The sequence below is a fragment of the Chiloscyllium plagiosum genome, unplaced genomic scaffold (assembly GCF_037043375.1).
Source record: "Chiloscyllium plagiosum isolate Xiang-an unplaced genomic scaffold, Cpla_swu_hap1 HiC_scaffold_39, whole genome shotgun sequence".
In the NCBI taxonomy this organism is placed as follows: domain Eukaryota; kingdom Metazoa; phylum Chordata; class Chondrichthyes; order Orectolobiformes; family Hemiscylliidae; genus Chiloscyllium; species Chiloscyllium plagiosum.
Window position 1 is genome coordinate 58,216,774 of NW_028270177.1, and position 21,865 is coordinate 58,238,638.

At 47.0% G+C, this 21,865-nt stretch overlaps 1 non-coding gene across 1 annotated transcript; it reads right to left on the minus strand.

Annotated features, from left to right (window-relative positions):
* Window positions 1-21,311: 21,311 nt before the first annotated feature.
* trnat-agu (transfer RNA threonine (anticodon AGU)) lies at window positions 21,312-21,385 on the minus strand. The gene has a single exon. It is a non-coding gene; the product is annotated as a tRNA-Thr (tRNA).
* Between the last annotated feature and the right edge of the window lie 480 nt (window positions 21,386-21,865).

Consider the following 21,865-nt stretch of genomic DNA (forward strand, 5'->3'; position numbering starts at 1 on the left):
CCCTTACATTGAGGCAACGAGATGAAAGTACTGGGGTCAATTCTGCTAAATTAAAATAAAGGTCCTTACTTTGTCCTTGCTAATAGTTAAGTCAAGTCAATTTAATTTCCACGACAGAAAACCTGAGGGCTCATCCCGGTACCAGGTGAATGAGTGAGATTCTGAAGATTCCTAGGAGGCAGACGCGCCAGCGCCATGAAGATGTTTACCTTCATATCGAGCGCTGAATTGGCCCTTTTGTGTGAGAGGACCAGGAATCTGTTGATTGCCCAAGCGCCGGCGTTCGAATCGAAGAGGTTCGCGGTAAGAGTCGTGACTTAAGTAATACTCCACTGAGACTTATTCTAAGAGAATAAATAAAGCAGGAACAGGGTTCAGTGAACTCTCACGTGGCATTAGAGCAAAGCCAAAGGGAATATCCATCTCGAGAGTGTTTCAGAGACAGCACATTTAAGGGTGGTTTTAGACTTGGAGCCACCACTGGCTGAGGTGGACTCACCAAAGGAGGACTGGATGCGTGGTTTCTTGGTTTACGAAAACCAAGGCATTGAGGCGGACTTGTCCAATGCGAGAGGGGACCTCCGGAGGAAAGAAAGCAAGTCAAAGGGAAAAGATAACAGTACCGCGTGAGAGAGAGAGAGAGCTGAACACTTTTCCAGTTACTCTAAAAATGGGCTCTAACAAGAGCGAACAAAAGGAGAGTCCACACAGGAGTTGAAATGCCGAACCGAAAATACAATACCTGTTAAAAAATGACGGCCCAGTGTCTGTAAAAAAGGCAGAATTGTGGATCAAGGAATGTGGTTTACTGAAGGGAGGAAGCTTTAGTAAAAGACAGCTGGAAATATTGAGGTCGATGATGGAGGAGAAAGAGAAGGAGAAAAGGAAGGGAAAACGAGAATCTGTGAATTGGAGTGCTTATAATATGAGGCTGATATCAGAGAAAGGAAATCTCAAGTTGGTGATATATCAAATACACGTACAAACACCAGCACACATGCAGACGCGAGCGTAATACAATCTAACAACGCTGTACAGTGTCTTAAGTAAGTTTCATATTCTGACTTTGATGACTGCCCTCCGAGAGCAACAGCCCCCACCCGCCCCCCCCGCCCCCCCCCCCCCCCCCCCCGCGAGATCCGCCTGGTGAAGGCTCCAGGTCAGCGGCCATCGCCTCATGGTCTGCTGAATCATCAGTCGCACGCCATACCTGCAACCAATTGAAGCAAGAAGCCCAGAAAAAGGACAACCACTCCAAGAATGAAAGGCATCCAGGGCCTGTTCGCGCTCACACCCCGACGGATGATGAGACAGACAGTGAGGGTATTGGCGTATGATCATCTAATCAGGTAGTTCTGCAAGCCCCAATGTTTGAACTTGCAGGTCAAAAGGTATCCAGTGTTGGTCCACCGGCGGTGGACCATGCAGAGTCTGGAAATTACCTTTGGGCAGATGCCTGACCTCGCGAGGTTGGAAGTAAAAATTTCACCAAAGAAGTGTCAAAGTTCTGTACTGAGTTTCATCCCACGTCACATCAGATGAGATGTCTCCTCGGATGAAAACAAGATGCCGATGTCACTAAAATCAAGTATAAGTGGCCAGCCGCAAACGTCCATGCCAGAGTCGCCAACACGCAAGCGGAGCAGAACGGAGATTTTAATGCTTCTGTTGCAGCGCTGGCAACCGTCTGTAGGGAGGCATTCCCAGTGCGAATGGACATGACCAAAATAGGAATGTGTCAACAATGGGAAGGTGAGACAGTGTCCCAGTCCCTTCCGCACCTCACTGAAGTCCATAATGCCCATAGTGGACTGAGACCACACGACGACGTAATGGCGGCAGAAATCACGCCATATGAGGCACACCTGAGGATCAGCTTCATCAATGGAATGAACGACGAAATGGAGAAAAAGGTAAAAGACACATGTACTACCTGGGACACGGGAAAGCTGAATTTGATAGAACAACATGCGATACATGCTGAAAACTTGCTTACACAAGAGAAGGATAAGCGGAAAATAAAAATGGAACAGCAATCACATAAAGCTCAACTTTATATGATGCAAAATGTCACCCAGCCATTGGAGGGAGATGCTGCAGGAAGAGAGAGTGGCAGAGGTGAAATTCGCTGAAGATGAAGAGGAAGTGGTCGCGGAAGAGGTGCTGGCAGAGGTAGATCTGGCAGATCCTTTGTTTGCAGAGCAATGGTCCACTGGGCGAGGCAGTGCCCACACAGACAGCTTCAATCGGCCCGGGAGGCTGGACCGCAGGGTGTCTGACAGGGAAAGGCTGAGGTGCAGGTGGGCAGCCCACAAGGTGCAAGCAAGCGCCTTTCTCTTATGCTTGGCAACGAGGACTCGCTGATACGAATCTCTTCTATTGATCGTACGGGCACTGAGACATGTCCAACCTCTATGTTGAGTGGTTAGATTGCGAAAAGTGGACAGTCTGTTCAAAATCACAATGATGCGTATAAGTCGATGTGTACCTCTATGTTATATGTGGAATGTACAACACTTCAGTTTTTGGTAGATACAGGGGCAACTTACTCAATCCTTAAAGTTTGCCAGTTTAGTCAATCGAAGTAAATAAAGATGAGTGAAAGGTTCCTGAACACAATGGAATGCATCAGGAGTGGTGGTTCGGGAGAGATTTCCAACACCCCTATTCTGCGAAAGTAGTACAGGGCAAACATTCCAAATCTCCTTGTTGTTGTCGGAATTTTATCATTTAAATCTGCTGGTTCGGGATCACATAATGAGACTGGGGCTGGACCTGCTCATTACTCCGACGAGCAGGTAATTCAACGGGAAGATTTACCAGTACAGGCTGTAAACTATGTTCCACGACCCCTGATATATGTCTACGAGTGGCAATTAAGCCAGGGGATGATATGTTCAGTGAGCGATTCACTCGCCTTGGAAGAAAGCAACCATGTTAATCATATTAAAACCGATTTTCTTGCTGGAGATATGCTGCAAGGCAAAACACACACACACCGTGACGGCCCTGACGAACGATATGAGAAGGATTGGTTCAGGAAATTGGTTAAATCAGATCAGTTGTTATTGTGCGAATTTTATTGGAGTGATCACAGATGTCCAGTTAGTGTGAACTTTTCTCAAGTATCTGTAACAGCAGGCAAACCATACCTTTTTGATGGAGAAGGCTCTGCTCCTCACGTGTCACTGGCGAAGGTGTCTGGTGACAGGCTGCAGAATTTGGGACATGGGTGCTAAGGGCACCAAGAACGAGAGGTTGGGAAATCTGGGACGACGTGGGTATCTGGTTCAATTCAGATATGCGGACATAAAAGAAGAAACTAAATTGGCTAGCTCAGGCAGTCAGGACAGTCCTGAAAAGCCTAAGGGGATAGCGTGGCGATTCACGGCGATAGAAGTCTCTTAGTCAAGAATAAAAATCATCACGACTGAGTTGTGGGCCAAGGGCAAACATGATGTGGGGCTCATACCGGACTGTGAACCCATAAGGATAACCCCGAAGTCTGAGTATTGTCCTTGTAAAGGCCACAGAAGGAATTACTTCAGTCTTTGAATCCCTCTAAAGGCTGGAGTGATAATCTCCTGTGAAAACTCACCATTGAGAGCCCCCATTTCTCCGGTCTAAAAGGCATACATTCCCGGTGAACCGGAGGAATGGAGGTTTGTTAAAGACCTGCAGGCAGTCAATAATGCTGTTGTCCCACGCGCCCCAAATATTCCCAACTACTAGACTATATTAGCTCAAATTCCAGCGGAGAGCCAATGGTTCTCTGTTGTAGATTTAGCAAATGTTTTCTTTCGTGCACCAATGTATCCAGACAGTTAAATCTGGTTCGCTTTTTCATTCAAAGGGAAATCGTATACCTTCACCCGACTTTCTCAGGGTTAATGTGAGTCCCCCACCATATATAACGAGGCTCTACTCAGGAGTCTGGAAACTCTTGTTCTTATTCCAGTGTCCGCGCTTCTGCAGTATGTAGATGATTGTTTGTGAGCGGCACCAACAAAGGAACAATGTGAGAAGGATTCCCTTGCGTTGCTCTGCCATCTAGCGAGGGAAGGGCACAAAACCACTCTCACAAAGCTATAATTTGTGGTACAACAGGTAAAGTTCTTAGGTCACTTACTATCTGAACAAGAGAAGACCATTGGTCAAAACAGAGTTCAAACAATCCAGCAAATACCAAAACCTCACACGAAGAAATATTTACTATCATTTTGGGCATGTGCTCCTACTGTAGAATGTTTATCCCAAAATTCAGAACCCTTGAGGCGCCCCTCAGTGACATAGCCCATGGCAAAGGTTTGCAGAAACAGAGTCCGTTGCAGTGGACCCCAGAGGCCAGGAGTGCCTGCGTTGAATTAAAAAAGGCGCTCCAAACTACACCTACATTGGGAATTCCGAACCCAAACAAGCTTTTTGTAAAAACAGTAGATGAGAAGAGTGGCTGCGTGACGTTTGTGCTGTTGCAGGATGATAGGGGAAAATTGAGGCCGGTCGCATATTTTTCAGCTGAACTGGACCCCGTAGCGTCAGCATTGCCTAAATTTCTTCGAGCCATGTCCGCGGCTCAAAAGGCTGCTGTAGCTTCCAAAGATATAGTCGGCAATGTTGAATAAACCCTTCTGGTACCATACGCAGTATCTTACTCGTTTCCGAACAAATGTCCGCACGCATGTCAGCAGCAAATTGGCTCAGATATAATACTGTGCTTTTGGAGATCGCTCACATTATAATAAAGGGATGTAACGTCCTTAACCCTGCTAGCCTTCTCCCCACAGAACGAGACGGAGACCAACATGATTGTGTCGCTGTAACTAATAAAATGTGCAGCCCTAGATCCGGTTTGCAGGATTCACCACTTCAGAATCCCGATATGGAGATATTTTTGTGGAGGAGGCAGTATACAGAAGCAAGGAGACAGGGCATAATTGTATTGGTATGCTGTAGTGATTACCTCCGAGATAATCATTGCGGGATTACTCCCTTCTCATCTGTCGGTGCAAGCAGTGGAGCTAATTGCCATGACTAAGGAATGTAAGTTTGCTGAGAGAAAGACAGTGAACATTTACACCGATAGCAGATACATATTCGGGGTTGTACATGATTTTGGAAACCTGTGGAAACACAGCGGATTCTTGAACTCCACCGGAAAGCCCATCACACACCGTGGCCAGATTGTTGACCTCCTGGAGGTGGTCCTATTGCCTAAATCAATCATTGTGTGTAAATGTGAAGCCCACACAAAACATAATGATTTTATTTCCCAAGGCAATGCAAGGGCAGACACAGCAGCAAGAACGGCAGCACAGCAGCCGCTAAGTGAGCGGATTGACATGAGCATAACAAAAATTTGTACCCCAACAGCAGACGTACGGGAGTAACAGTCACAGGCCACACAGGAAGGAAAGCGTGAGTGGACGAAAGCAGGAGGCAGTGTCAAAAAAGGAATATAGTGTGGCCCCAATGGTAAACCCTGTCGACCACGATAATTATTTCCATTCTATGCCATGCTGACACACAGTAAGGACCATGAGTCAAAAGGGGGGATGAATGACAGTATTTCGGCACACTGATATAGGAAGCGATTTATTCATTACTACCAGAAATATGGTGAAGGTTGTGCTATCTGTGCCACTAATAATGTGGAGAGGGGAATGCAAATGAGTCAGGCAGCACACACCCATAACCAATAAACTCTTTGAACACTTGCAGATGGACTTTATTGAATTAATGCTCAGCGAGGTGAAAAATGTATTGTTGGTAATAGTTGATATGTTTTCCAAATGGGTGGAAACGTTCCCCACATCTAAACATGCCAGTGCAGTAGCCAAAGCTTTGTTAACTGAGATAATTCCAAGATGGGGCATCCCTGAAAGGCTTAGTAGCGACAATAGAACACCATTTGTCAATAGTGCCTTACAGCAGATCTGTCATTCTTTGGGAATAAACATGAGACAACACTGTCCCTCACAGCCAGCGAGCGATGGGACAGTGGAAAGAGAAAATGCTGCCCTAAAAAATAAATTGGCAAAATATTGTGAGGAACTTGGGGTGACATGGACAAAGGCACTTCCGATTATGCGAATGGAAATGAGATCTGGGAGGAGAGTCAGAGTTAATCTTGGCCCGTTTGAGATTTTGTTTGGTCGACAGCACAGCACAGGAATTGGCCCAAGACTTAAGGTAACGCAGACAACATGGCACTGTGAGGATGAGATGTTGTGTTACTGTATAAAACTTTCTGCTCTTTTGTCTCAAACACAGAATCATCTGAAATCAGCTCTACCCCAACCAGCAGGAGGGAACCTGCAAGATCTAGAACCTGGAGACTGGACTGTGATGAAAGACTTCAGGAGGAATAACTGGAAGGCGAGGAGGTGGCTGCGACCGTTTCAAGTGCTCCTTGCAACACAGACAGCAGTTAAAATCGCAAAAAGAGCCACAAGGATACACGCTAGCATTTGCAAACGTGTGGTTTGGCATGAGGAGACATCGGACAGCACTGGAACCAATTAAGTGCAAGTAGTGATTAGAAGCCTCATACGAACATGGGGCTGCACCAGATCACACTTTTAGTAAAGGCCCTGGTAGGACTATTTGTAAGGGCAGGGGCATTTTGGATACAGCCGCAGACGGTAATCTTAATTAAGGCTACGAAGAGGACATTCTCACGCGACCCATCGGCGTTTAGAAGCCATGACGATTATAAATGGGATAATAAATAGTTATGCAGGGGTTCTTTCCGGGCTGGTGACTGGCACTTAGTAGTAGCCACCACTGCCAAAGGCACACCTGGCACAGGAAATAGATATTATATGATCAAGGTAGGAGGTAGCTAGGCACGGGTGATAATATTCAAAACTCAGAAGAGCGATGAGGGAGTATGATGGTTTGGAATAGATAGACCCTTCCCCGACATGTATTTACGGGTGAAAGTAGTGGTAAAGTTGCTCCCACCACTCCACTTGAGATGCAGTGCAGAAGTTCCTACACAAGATAGTAGCACCAGTTCATGTCAATCAGCCAAACCAGATCATGGATCTAATCCCAAACAGGGTGGGGGTCATTAATGTCACGCCCGAACGGGGAGGGAGTTAACGGTGTGTGATAGCGAGTCTAACTCGGTTGTAGAAGTGGCCCGGCAGGAGGTAAATGGCGTATATCCGACGCCAGTCGGTTGGGAAGAGCGAACGGACACTGCTAAATGCAAAGGGAACAGAACATGTGCTTTGGCCCTAATACAACACCAGAGATTAGATGTCCGCTACCCTTGTTGGATATGTTTGCACACAGCTCAACGGTGTACTACCGACCCAATCACAGAAAGCCAGGAGAGAAATGTTAGCTGTCTGCTCCCGCGGGATGCGACTACCCTGACCCTGATAGGGGGAGCAATTAGGGCAAATCTCGTGCCACCACTCGAACTCAAGTCCAACTGCAGTCTCAAGGTTGACACGCTCCCGACGACAGAATTCCACATCGTGGAAGGCTGGGCAGAAAAGTGTATTTGCAACAATAAGGTGAGACTCGACTTGGAGAATCTCCCAGTACACTACGATGCTGTACTTGAACAAGGACTTTTGCTCAGCAACTTTTGCAAATGGTATGATCATAAACATTACTTGTTCCTTTATCAATAATTAGACCATGTTGGTGGGTATAATGTGGGTCTGTGGAGATAAAGGGTACGACCACCTTACACTGGGAGGAAAGGAGTGCTGCTATCCCGCGATATTGTCTACTGGCACAGCAGTGTGCGTCCCAAGGACAGGTAGCATACGCAACTAAAGGGATGTGCCACGGCATTAGAATGGGTACACACTCACCCACCCCTGAACTTCACCAGGACCGAACATTGGATAGGGTCCAACAAAACTTGGACTCCGGACTACGTTCCGAGCAACAAAACTTAGACTCTGGACTACGTTCCAACCAACAAAACTTGGACTCTGGACTACGTTCCAACCAACAAAACTTGGACTCCGGACTACGTTCCGACCAACAAAACTTGGACTCCGGACTACGTTCCGACCAACAAAACTTGGACCCAACCAGGACAACCAGTACCTACAACAAATCCGAAGCCTCCAGCAACAGACCTCCCTCCGGATCCTCCGCTCCACGCTTGCAGCCATGCGCCGCTAACTACATTCCCTGCAACTCGACCTACCCCAGCTCAGGACAACACTCTCACAGACCTTTAAAGGACCTCTACTGTTATTCATCCACAGAAGGATCCATAAACTAAACAAACAGTTCTTCCTGGCCATATCGGAAATCAAAGACAGTAAGTACCAAAAACTTTCATGTACTTACCCCCACACTCCGGATTCCTCAACTGTTCCAGAATCTTCCATCGGCCTCCGAAATCAGTCTGGCGCCATTACACACGTGGCCGCTACATCGCCCGCGGCAATAGCTGCCGCCGCCGCCGACGATGACGTCACCTCCGCCCCCACCGACCTCGCAGCCTCCGCGATCGCCGCCCAGACAACCGCCTCCGCGATCGCCATGAAGACAATCGCCGGCAGATTCGCGACCTCCACGGCTATGGGGAATAACTCTGTCTCTGCGGTCGCCGCAGCCACTTCCGCCCCCACTGACGTCACTAACCTACAAGCCCATAACGCCGCATGTGTCTCCGCCCCCACGCCGATCTCCACGCCTAACCCCGCCCCCCCGGCGAGTTCCGTCACGTCGCCTAACCCCGCCCTTTCGCCGATCTCCGACTGCATGCCTAACCCCGCCCCCACGCCTTATTCCGTCACCACGTCTAACCCCGCCCCTTCGCCTATCGCCATCACCACGCCTAACCCCCCCCACGCCGATCCCCGTCCCCGCCCCCAGACCTAACACCACCCCCACACCCACCTCCAGCACCACACCAGGTCCTAGCTCCCAGCCCTGCCATGTTTTCACTATCCCTCCAGACCTACCCCTCTCTAAGGATGAAAGATCAGTCCTCAGCAGACGCCTTACCTTCATTCCACTACGCTCCCGGATTAATGAATTCAACACGCGGCGTGACATCGAACAATTCTTCTGCCACCTTCGCCTCCGTGCCCACTTCTTTAACCAAGACTCCCGCCCACCCTCTGACGACCCCTTCTCCCGCCTCCAACACACCCCATCCACCTGGACACCCCGTGCAGGCCTCCTACCTGCCCTCGACCTCTTTATAGGCAACTGCCGCCGCAATATTAACCGCCACCTGAACTCCCCCACCCCACTCACCCACTCCAACCTCTCATCCTCGGAACGCGCAGCCCTCCACTCACTCCGCTGCAACCCCAACCTCACTATCAAACCAGCAGACAAGGGAGGCGCGGTAGTAGTTTGGCGCACCGACCTCTACACCGCTGAGGCCAAACGCCAGCTCGCAGATACCTCCTCCTACTGCCCCCTTGACCATGACCCCACCCCCACCACCAAACCATCATCTACCAGACCGTCCATAACCTCATCACCTCGGGGGATCTCCCATCCACCGCCTCCAACCTCATAGACCCACAACCCCGCACCTCCCGCTTCTACCTCCTGCCCAAAATCCACAAACCTGACTGCCCCGGCCGACCCATTGTCTCCGCAAGCTCCTGCCCCACCGAACTCATCTCTGCGTACCTTGACACCGTCCTGTCCCCCTTAGTCCAAGAACTCCCCACCTACGTTCGGGACACCACCCATGCCCTCCACCTGCTCCATGATTTTCGCTTCCCCGGTCCCCAACGCCTTATTTTCACCATGGACATCCAGTCCCTGTACACCTCCATCCTCCATCACGAAGGACTCAAAGCCCTCCGCTTCTTTCTTTTCCGCCGTACCGACCAGTACCCTTCAACTGACACCCTCCTTCGACTGACTGAACTGGTCCTCACCCTGAGCACCTTCTCTTTCCAATCCTCCCACTTCCTCCAAACAAAAGGAGTAGCCATGGGCACCCGCATGGGCCCCAGCTATGCCTGCGTCTTCGTAGGATATGTGGAACAATCCATCTTCCGCAACTACACTGGCCCCACCCCCCACCTTTTCCTCCGCTACATCGATGACTGTATCGGCGCCGTCTCGTGCTCCCACGAGGAAGTTGAACAGTTCATCCACTTCACCAACACCTTCCACCCCGTCCTCAAATTCACCTGGATAGTCTCAGATTCCTCCCTCCCCTTCCTCGACCTTTCTATTTCTATCTCAGGCGACCGAATCAACACGGACATCTACTACAAGCCGACCGACTCACACAGCTACCTGGACTACACCTCCTCCAATCCTGCCCCCTGTTAAAACGCCATCCCATTCTCCCAATTCCTTCGGCTCCGCCGCATCTGCTCCCAGGAGGACCAGTTCCAAAAACGCACAACCCAGATGGCCTCCTTCATCAAGGACCGCAATTTCCCCCCCGACGTGGTCGACGATGCCCTCCACCGCATCTCTTCCACTTCCCGCTCCTCCGCCCTTGAACCCCGCCCCTCCAACCGCCACCAGGACAGAACCCCACTGATCCTCACCTACCACCCCACCAATCTCCATGTACAGCGCATCATCCGCCGTCATTTCCGCTACCTCCAAACGGACCCCACCACCAAGGATATATTTCCCTCCCCTCCCCTATCAGCATTCCGTAAAGACCACTCCCTCCGTGACTCCCTCGTCAGATCTGCACCCCCCACCAACCCGGCACCTTTCCCTGCAACCGCAGGAGGTGCAAGACTTGCGCCCACACCTCCCCCCTCACCTCCCTCCAAGGCCCCAAAGGAAACTTCCATATCCGCCACAGATTCACCTGCACCTCCACACATATCATCTATTGCATCCTCTGCACCCGATGTGGCCTCCTCTATATTGGGGAGACAGGCTGGCTACTTGCGGAGCGTTTCAGAGAACACCTCTGGGACACCCGGACCAACCAACCCAACCACCCTGTAGCTCAACATTTCAATTACCCCTCCCACTCCACCAAGGATATGCAGGTCTTTGGACTCCTCCATCGTCAGACCACAACAAAACGACAGTTGGAGGAAGAACGCCTCATCTTCCGGCTAGGAACCCTCCAACCACAAGGGATGAACTCGGATTTCACCAGTTTCCTCATTTCCCCTCCCCCCACCCTGTCTCAGTCAAATCCATCAAATTCAGCACCGTCTTCCTAACCTGAGATCTTCTTCCCGACCTCTCCGCCCCCACCCCAGTCTGACCTATCACCCTCACCTTGACCACTTTCCACCTATCACATTTCTGACGCCCCTCCCTCAAGTCCCTCCTCCCTACCTTTTATCTTAGCCTGCTGGACAAACTTTCCTCATTCCTGAAGAAGGGCATATGCCCGAAACGTCGATTCTCCTGTTCCCTGGATGCTGCCTGACCTGCTGCGCTTTTCCAGCAACACATCTCCAGCTCTGTTCTCCAGCATCTGCAGACCTCACTTTCTCCCCGAACATTGGATAGTCCATTCTTTTGGGAGCAGGGACAACAGTGGCAATAAACAAGATTAATGGCCTCACATATCGTGTAGTACTGTTAACAAATGAGACGAAGGAAGGTCTTTCACTCATTAACATTAATTTCACGACAGGTAGGGAAGCGGTGATACAAAATCGGTTAGTGCTCGATATTCTAACAGTCGGGAGAGGGGGCGTCTCCAAAATGTTAGGTACCTCATGCTGTTTGAATATTCCTGAGGAGTCCCAAACAATCACTAGTGTAATAAATCATATGAAGTACACCCGCCTCTCCTAGCAGATGACTCTTGGTTCTGATAGCTCAACTCCCTTCGGGGATGAAAGGGGGTATTGAATCCCACAAGTGCTGCTAATTGTATGACTGGTCTAATGTATAGTGTTGTGTATAGGACCCTGCTTGTGTAATTGCCTACGCCGCTGCTTATGAGTGCAGTGGAATACCAAAAACTAAACTATCAGTGGTCACACGGCAGGAAAATCCTATTCCGTGGACCCCAACCTACCATGAAGTTGGCGAGTGTGATGTGTGAATATGGGATATGTAGATGGGCACGCCAGAGCAAGTGACGATACCACCACAAATCTGTGTTACAGGCAGGTGGCATCTTAGAAAATACCTGGTATTTCCGAAACATTTTCTGATATATAGCTATCCTGGCAATGTATTTTTTGTTGTTGCAGTAGTTGTCCTTGTTGTCATAAAATGACAAAAAGGGGGAAATGTAATGGAAAATTATCCATATAGTGAAATTTGAAAAATAATGATTTTCTAAAATGTCATGTTGTGCTGAGCTTTGTAAAAAAAAAAATTTATGAGGTTTTCAGCCAGCTTGTCTCCGTTTGAATTTTGCTGAAAATGTGTTGCTGGAAAGGTGCAGCAGGTCAGGCAGCATCCAAGGAGCAGGAGAATCGACATTCCTGAAGAAGGGCTCATGCCCGAAACGTCGATTCTTCTGCTCGTTGGATTCTGCCTGACCTGCTGCGCTTTTCCAGCAACATATTTTCAGGTCTCTAGCATCTGCAGTCCTCACTTGCTCCTCTGTTTGAATTTTGCAAACATTCAACTCGACCTTGCAACAGTCGAACTCAGCGAAAGTTGAAGAACTATTATGTCCAAGACCAGGGGATGAGAAAATAGCAACTTGAGCTTTCCCAGTCTATGCCCTTCATACCGTGATAAGAAACAATATAAGGCAAGTATCTGAACAATGCTCAGATACCACTTACATTGAGGCATCAAGCTGAATGTACTGCGGTCTAATCTGCAGAACTTAAATAAAGCTTCTTTCTTTGCTCTTGCTAACAGTTGAGTAAAGTCGATTGAATTTCCACGACAGGACCAGGTGCTGCAGAATGTTACAAAGATAGGTAATGGTTGTCAGTACATGTGCAGGTGCTGAAGAATTTTGACGGCGATGGCTTGTACGAAGGTGGTGGACAATGTAACACTTTTAGGTACTGGTGATATTCTCCACATATGGAGTGGTGGAGGTTCTCCAGAATGTTGCAGGAATAGAGAATGGTGAAGATGGATGAGACGTTTGCAAAGATAGGCAGGGTGTGCAGGTGGTTAAGATTGTTACAGGAATCGCGAGTGGGTGTCGGTGCTGGAGAATGTCACAGGGACAGTGAGTGTCAGCAGGTGCTGGAGAACGAGATAAGGACAGGTGGTGGGTGTGGCTGCTTCAGAATATTGAAGCAATAGGGAACAGCTGAAGTTACTGGAGAATGTGATAGGAATAGAGACTGTATGCAGGTACGGGACAATGTTACAGGGATTGGGAGTGGTTTCAGGGGCTCCAGAAGATTAAAGTAACAGGGAGTGGGTGTAGGTTTTATAGAATGTGACACAGGTGGGGAGTTGTTAGGGGCTGGAGAATATTCGAGGAATAGGCGTGTTTCCAGTGGAGGATTCTACAGTGATACATGGACTGTAGGTGCTGGATAATGTGACATGGATAGGGAAGGATGTCCCTGCTGGAGAATTGTTCACGGATAGAGCGGTGTATTGGGGCTGGAGAAGCTTGCAGAGATGAGCGGATTGTCGGTTCTGGAGAATGCTGTGTTGTAGGTGACGGTGTAGGTATTGAGAATGTTGCAAGTACAGTGATGGGACATAGATGCTGGACAATGTTACAGGGTTAAGGTGAGGATGTAAGTGCAGCAGAGTGTTTGCTGGGATGGGGTTCTGGAAAGTGATACAGAAATAGTGATTGGGTGTAGAGGCTGGAGATGTTACAGAAATATAGAGGGCTGTTGGCGCTTGGGAATGTTACAGGGATTGTGAGTGTGCGAGTGGATGAGCAGATTACAGGAATAACAAGTGTTTGTCTGTGATTGAGAATGTTACAAGTATAGTGAATGGGGGTAGGTGGCTGCAGAATGAGATTTGGATAGGGACTGGATCGAGGTGCTGGAGAATATTATAATCATGGAGAGTGGGGGTATCGTTGGATGCAGATCGTAAGGGACAGCAAGGGTGCCTTTTCTGCAGAACTTTTCAGGGAAAGTAAGGGTTATATGGATTGGAGAAGGATATTGCCTGAATCTGAGGCCTTGTCTTACGAGGAGAGGTTGATGAACTTGGAATTTTCCCTCTGGAGAGAAGGATGAAGAAAGGTTACCTAATCGAATGAGAGGCATGGAAAGAGTCGATAAACAGAGTCATTTTCCCGGGCGAGGATTGACTGCCACGTGGGGTCATAGTTTGATTTTCTTAAGAGGAAGATGTAGAAGAGACTTCAGAGGTAGGTTCGTTCTGCAGAGAGTTGTAAGTGCATGGAATGCGTTACCAACCATAGTCATGGGAACAGATTCATTAGGGATATTTAGGCGGCTGTTGGAGACGCACATGGACAGCATTGAATTGATAAGTGCATAGATTAGGTTATTTTATATTAGATTGGTATAAATCCGTTGTAAAACATCGTGGACCGAAGGACCTGTAGTCTACTGTACTTTCCTATGTTCTGTGTTCTAGGTTCTGAGATTACATGGATATTGTGGCCCTTTAAGTGCTGAAGAAAGTTACATAATTAGGGAGGAGTGCAGGAGCTAGAAAATGTGTCAGTGATAGGGAGTAAATTAGTTGCTAGAGGATGTGAAAGGAATACAGACTCTGTAGTTGCTGGAGAATGTTACAGGGATGTGGATTAGAATAGGTGCTGCTAAACGTTACAAGGATCAGCAGGCGTGTAAGTGAGAGAGAATTCTACAGTGATCGAGAGTGGTGTCGGTAGAAGATAGAACATAGAACATCACAGCGCAGTACAGGCCCTTCGGCCCTCGATGTTGCGCCGATCTGTCATACCAACCTGAAGCCCATCTAACCTCGACTTGTCCATGTACGTCCATCTGCCTGTCCAATGACGACTTAAATGTACTTAAGTTTTGTGTATCTACTACCGTTACAAGCAAAGCATTTCATGCCCTTACTACTCTCTATGTAAAGAAAATACCTCTGATATCTGTCCTATATCTATCATACCTCAATTTAAAACTATGCCCCCTCGTGCTCGTATTCACCATACTTGGAAAAAGGCTCTCCCTGTCCACCCTATCTAACCCTCTGACTAACTTATATGTCTCTATAACATCACGTCTCTACCTTCTTCTCTGCAACGAAAACAGCCACAAATCCGTTAGCCCTTCTTCGTAAGACCTTCCTTCCATACCAAGCAACATCCTAGCAAGTCTCTTCTGCACCCTTTCCAAAGCTTCCACATCCTTCTTATAATTCAGTGACAGGAAATGTGCAAAATACTCCAAGTGCAGCCACATTAGAGTTTTGTATAGCTGCAGCATAACGTCGTGGTTCCAGAACTCGATCCCTCTATTAATAAAAACTATATCACTGTAAGCCTTCTTAACAACCCAACGGTACTGGACAACACTACAGGGATAGAGAGTAGTGTAGGTACTGGAGAATTTAAACAAAGATAGGGAGGGGGTGTTGGAGCGAGAGAATGTTGCAGGAATTGGACAGTTGAATGTGCTGGAGAATGATAAATGGAAAGAGGGATTGCCTACAAGTGCTGGAGAATCTTCCAGGGTTTTGGATTGGGTGTCAATGCTGTACAAGGTTAATGGGATAGAGAGAGTTTGTGGCTGCTTGAGAATCTTAATGGGATAGGGAGTGGTTTCGGTGCTGTCGAATTTTACATGGATGGCTATTGGGTGCAAGTTGCTGTGGTTCTGTTCGCCGAGCTGGAAGTTTTTGTTGCAACCGTTTCGTCCCCTGTCGAGGTGATATCCTCAGTGCTTGGGAGCCTCCTCTGAAGCGCTTCTGTGGTGTTTCCTCCGGCATTGAAAGTGGCCTGTCCCTGCTGCTTCCGGTTGTCAGTTTCAGCTGTCTGCTGTAGTGGCCGGTATATTGGGTCCATGACGATGTGTTTGTTGATAGAGTTTGTGGATGAGTGCCATGCTTCGAGGGATTCCCTGGCTATTCTTTGTTTGGCTTGCCCTACAATGGTAGTGTTGTCCAAGTCGAATTCATGTTGCTTGTCGTCTGCGTGTGTGGCTACTAGGGATAGCTGGTCGTGTCGTTTCGTGGCTAGTTGATGTTCGTGGATGCGGATCGTTAGCTGTCTTCCTGTTTGTCCTATATAGTGTTTTGTGCAGTTCTTGCATGGGATTTTTTACACTAAATTAGTTTTGCTCATGCTGGGTATCGGGTCCTTCGTTCTGGTGAGTTGTTGTCTGAGTGTGGCTGTTGGTTTGCGTGTTGTTATAAGTCCTAGTGGTCGCAGTAGTCTGGCTGTCAGTTCAGAGATGTTCTTGATGTATGGTAGTGTAGCTAGTCCATTGGGATGCGGCATGTCCTCGTTCCGTTGTCTTTCCCTTAGGCATCTGTTGATGAACTTGCAAGGATATCTATTTTTGGCGAATACATTGTATCGGTGTTCCTCTTCCTCTTTTTGAAGTACTGGTGTGCTGCAGTGTGTTGCGGCCTTTTTGAGTAGTGTCTTGATGCAACATCGTTTGCGTGTATTGGGGTGGTTGCTTTCATTGTTCAGGACTTGGTCTGTGTGTGTGGCTTTCCTGTTTACCTTTGTGGTGAATTCTCCGTTTGATGTTCTCTGTACCATCACGTCGAGGAATGGGAGTTGGTTGTTCTTTTCTTCTGCTCTCGTGAATCGGATTCCTGTGAGTGTTGAGTTGATGATCCGGTGTGCTTTCTCTATTTCCGTGTTTTTAATGATTACAAAGGTGTCATCAAGGTATCTGACCCAGAGTTGGGTGCAAGTGCTGGAGTAGAGTACCGAGATAGGGAGAGTTGAAGGGACTGAAGTAGACACAAAGTGTTATTGAGTCTGGGGTACTTTACTGAGAGAGGGATCGGAACGATAATGGGCGATGAAAGAGTGTAGGTTGTGGAGGAAGTCAGAAAGATAACGAAGAGTGATGTCTGAAGAAGGTAATCGTGGTTTTATAAATTGGAGGATGTCAGTAAAAGAGAAAAGCAAGGCTGGAGATCTGAGAGAGATAGTGATGCCTGTCCATGAAAGGACAGGCTCTTCAAGTGTTTTTGCAGTTTTGTCACAATAAGCAGAGGGGTGCATCAGCTGGAGGTGAGAGAGCTAGGGAGGGATGCCGGGCTAGTGATGGACATAGAAGTAGCGAGGCGTGTGGGGGATAAACGTTGTCAAAGCGATAGGTAGGGCTGGGCGGGCTGGAGCTGATTAGAGAGATAGGGAGTCGTGTTGGGGCTGGAGGTCGTTGAGAGGAAGAGAGATGTGTATGGACTGGAAGTGGTTAGCGAGATAGGGAGAGATGTCGTGGAGGAATGAGGATGTCAGGAATGAGGAATGTGTGCTAAGCGGGCTAAGATGAAAGGCAGGGCGGAGGGACTTGGGGAGGTGCGTTGGAACTGCGATAGGTGGAAGGAGGTTAAGGTGAGGGTGATAGGCCGGAGTGGGTGTGGGGGTGGAGAGGTCAGGAAGAAGATTGCAAGTTAGTAAGGCGGTGCTGAGTTCGACGGTTGGGACTGAGACAAGGTGGGGGAGGGGAAATGAGGAGTCCGGTGTCCGTGCGGGGTCCGTCAGTTCCGTAGGCAGGTGCTGAGGAAGGAGATGTTGCTGTGGTAGCGCGTCTGTTTGAGAACGTGGCTGAAGAGCCTCTGGGCAGAGGAGATGACCTGGGGTGTGCAGTGAGAGAGGGACTCACTGAAATCCTTGTAGAGGGAGAAAGAGAGCTTCTTCAAGGAAGGAGAAAGTTAATTGCAACTTCTCCAGATAAAGTTTGACCAGCGAGAGTTGGCATGGTTTTGTCAGAGGAGGTCAGGGTTTTCGTGTTCTCCCTCTGAAAAGAAAACAGCCACTTAATTCCACCTCCTGCGGAAATAACAGTATGTTCAGATCAGAGTATTTTTTTAGGAAGTGATCAGATGTGTAAACGAGGGTAGTGAAGTTGATTTTGTTTATGAGGATAATAGAAAGCATTTGACAAGATTCCACACGGGAGACTGGTAACAGGATTAAAATAAGTGGATTCAGGGTCATGTGGTAAGTTCGATGCAAACTTATTTGGGTGCTTGGAGACAAAGGATGGTGCTGTTTCTGTGACTAGGACCTGGTATGCAGTTGTCTACAACAAGAATCAATGGTGTGTCCCTTAATGGTTGTGATTGCACATAAACAATGTAGAAATAATGTGGGGGAAATGACAAGAAAAAGTGAGGAGGATACGAAAATTGGCAACGTGGTTAACAGTGAGGCAGAACGTCTTATGTTCCAGGATTTTATAGGTGGATTTGTCAAATGGGCAGATAGTGGAAGCTGAAAATAACAATAAAAACATCAGGCGATGCATTTTGTAAGTAACACGTCATGGAAGTACTCAATGAACGGTAGAGCACTGGGAAACCCAAAGGAACAAAGTGTTCATGCATTTGAGCCACAGATGCGTGAAGGCAGAAGAAAAGCGTAGTTAAGAAGACAAGCACGACATTGTAAGTCAAAGCAAAGATTATAACAGCAGGAAAATTGGTGTCACATGTCGAAAAGTTCGTGAAGAAAGCATTTGGCACGCTTGCCTTCATTAGTCAGAACATCGATTATTGGAGTTCACATCTCATATTGTGGCTGTGCAGAACATTAATGAGGCCACACTGAGAATACTGCTGACAATTTCGATCACCTTCAACAGGAAATATGTTGTAAATTTTGAAAGTGTGCAGAGAAGATTTATAAGGATGTTGCAGTGTCGAGACGGCTTGTAAGGAGAACGTGTTTGAGCAGGGGCTTTTCCCAGCAGCCAGTTCCAGGCTGGTGTGTAACCTTCGAGACGTTTATGAAATCATGATGAGGGGTGGATAGGCGGCTGGCCTCGGTCTTCTTTTTACCCAGCATGGCAGAATTCAAAAAGAGGACGCTCAAGGTAAACGTGTCTCACACGGACAATCTAAGTAAGGGACAAAGAGTGATCGAGCGATATTTGGATTTCCAACATGCATCATTTCAGCTTAATATTCAATTTATAAAACGCGCATTTTTCTGTTTGAACGTAGTTTGGAAATTAAGCCGTGAATCGAACGTTAAACGTATTAAAATTAAGTGATGTCGAGATGAGGAAGATTGTGAGTAAAATTTTGATTCATGCAGTATGAAGTGAAGCATGAGATATTTGTCAGGAACATTCAATAATGATCCTTTAATTTAAATGAGACGTTGCAAGAGTCTAAAATGCAGAGTGGTCTGGCTGTCCTGCTTAATGATTAAAATTGACATGGTCTGCTGGGGTAGCAACTGATGAGTAACGCAAAAAGTCGTCTTTTTTCATTTGTTCAGCAATGGCTGGGCCAACATTTATTTCCCCATTCCTATCAGCACTCGAGACGGTGAGAGCCTGATCGAAACACTGCACATTATATATTCTTTTGGAGAAATGTAGCAGTTTTTAAATTGCGGCTTTCTCATTTCCTGCTCCCAGTTTAATGTTCAACTATTCAATTGAACTGAGAGAATGCAGAGTTTCTCCAGCGAATATTGCTTGTTTTTCATATTTCCAGCATCCACAGTTTATTTTTTATATAGTAATCTGGATTATCTGATTCATATGAGAAATAGAATGTTGAAAGCTGTTAAACATGTGACATATGAATCAAGCTGAGTGGTGGCAAGTTCATCATTAATTTTCCGAAGCAGATGAGCTGAGGTGGGATAGAGTCAAAAAGTGTGGTGCTCGTCAAGTAGCATCAGGGGAGCAGGAAATTCGTTGTTTCACGTATAAGCTGTTCATGGAATGCTCGAAACGTCGACTCCCCTGCTCCTCAGATGTTGCGTGACAGGCTGTGCTTTCCAGGTGCTACATTTATTGACTTTGATCTCCAGCTTCTAAAGATATCACTTTCTGCTGAGGTGCGATACAGTCAGGTACTATTCCTGAGATGTAATAAGGTGGCCGTAATGATAGAGTGGATATGTAGTTGGAAAGTTATCTGTGACGCAATATTATTCTGTCGCTCTCACTCTGCCAAGGAGAGGCTGTAAAGATGGAGCTTGTTGTTACAGCCAGTTAATTTCATAATTGTGCATTTGGCAGGTCGCGGAAACGTAATTTCCCATGCGTTGTCGAGACTCCAATAAGATACAGAGACGTTCGGTCTTGGGTCTGCCACGGCCTGAATTTGAAAGTGATTTTGCATGTTTGCAGGTGTATAGTCAGTGTAGTGTATACTTGACTTTTAGGGTGCAAAACAGTTTTTTTTTAGGAGTTTTAAAAATGAAGCCATCAACAGAATACTGAGTTTCATTTTTCTTTGATGACGTAAATCAGAACGGAAAAAGTGTGAATTGTTGGAGAAACTCAGCAGGCCCGACAACATCTGTGTAGAAAATCCGAGTTAAAGTTTCAGATCGACAGAACACGACAGTTATACATTTATATATTATAATGCTGGGAAAATTATCAGTCTTATCTGCAGAATCAGGATATTTATAAAAAACACACTCAATGGCTGACAACTGTCACCTTTACAAATTCAAAAGGACTTTATTGACTGTAATGCTGCCTCCGTTGATCTCAGCTGGTAAAAGGCTGTACGTAAATGATTGCCTTTTCTTGTTTCCTTCCTGTCAGTTTTCAGCAATGTCGAATGGAGAATTATTACTTTCAGTGTCTAACTCAGCATGTGTCTCCATTTGTCTCTATTTGTCTCTGTGCATCCACCTCACCCTCTTTCTCTTTCACATTCTCCAACATTCAGTCTGTGCATACACCTCATTACCTATTTCTGCTCGATTAAAAGTTTGACATTTCGAGACAGTTTGAGTGTGCAGCTGCTGAGAAGAGTTTTGCTCATTGACTGTAGTGTGTAGATCTGGGCTCACATTCTCCGGATAATGTGTCTGTCAATTCGATCTCAGGACAGGCGACATTTCTTCCTTAAACATTTGTGACTGTTTCGAATTCAAAGGAGGATTCTGAATCCACCATAAGAAAAAAACGCAAGTATACTACAACTAAAGAAGCACAACGATGTATATATTGTTGGTTTAAATGAATGAACTTTGACATCAGAGAATGAGAGTGATCAGCTGGTGGTGTCTCGGTCATTACCACAAAGTTCTCCGGCAAATCTGCAACACCTCCTGCGTAATCTCGTTATTCCTACCAAACTGGGAATGAAGGAGGGGGAAAAAAGAGGATAAGAAGCAGAAGTGCTTGTGGAATAACGGAAAGAAACCACAGACTTAATTAATAGTTCGTAACTAAAAAAAAATCACTGTTGTAACTTAACCTGGATCTCCAAATCATAAAAGGGTGAATGTCCAAAAAGACACGGTTGAGACTTGGATGACACGGCATTTGTGAACAGTTGAAACACCAAGACCAAATACGAATGCAACAAACAGGCACCGCTGGGAATTGAACCCAGGATCGCCTGCTTACTAGACAGGCGCTTTAACCAACTAGGCCACGGCGCCGCACATTTCGGGTATTTACTCATCCATATGTGAAGTTGGTTAACCACTTCGTCACAGTACTTGGAAATGTGTTTTCGGATCAATGTTGCTCACGGAGAATTGCAATCAGTCCTCTAATTTACAAATACAGAGAGTTTACAGCTGAACATTCTCCACTGAAAAGGCACAGAAAAAGGTAATTTCCCTTTGCATTCATTTCAAACTGATACCTTCACCTGTTTAAACTGACAGGAGAAAGAGGATGTGTTTATCCTCTCCGTGCCCATGAATCACGTTAATACACACAGAGGGGATCTCAACAACAGGAACAAGGTCATTGTGGAGATTTAACGAGGTATAATGTGTAAGTAATTGTTAACATTGGGCAGTAAAAGTTGAACGATTAACACTGACACTGAGTCTTGCACCACCAGTTCCACGCTCACTTCCTGCCTCATGCCTCCCAGCCATCATTGCCGATCACTTTATTTCACTGTCCTG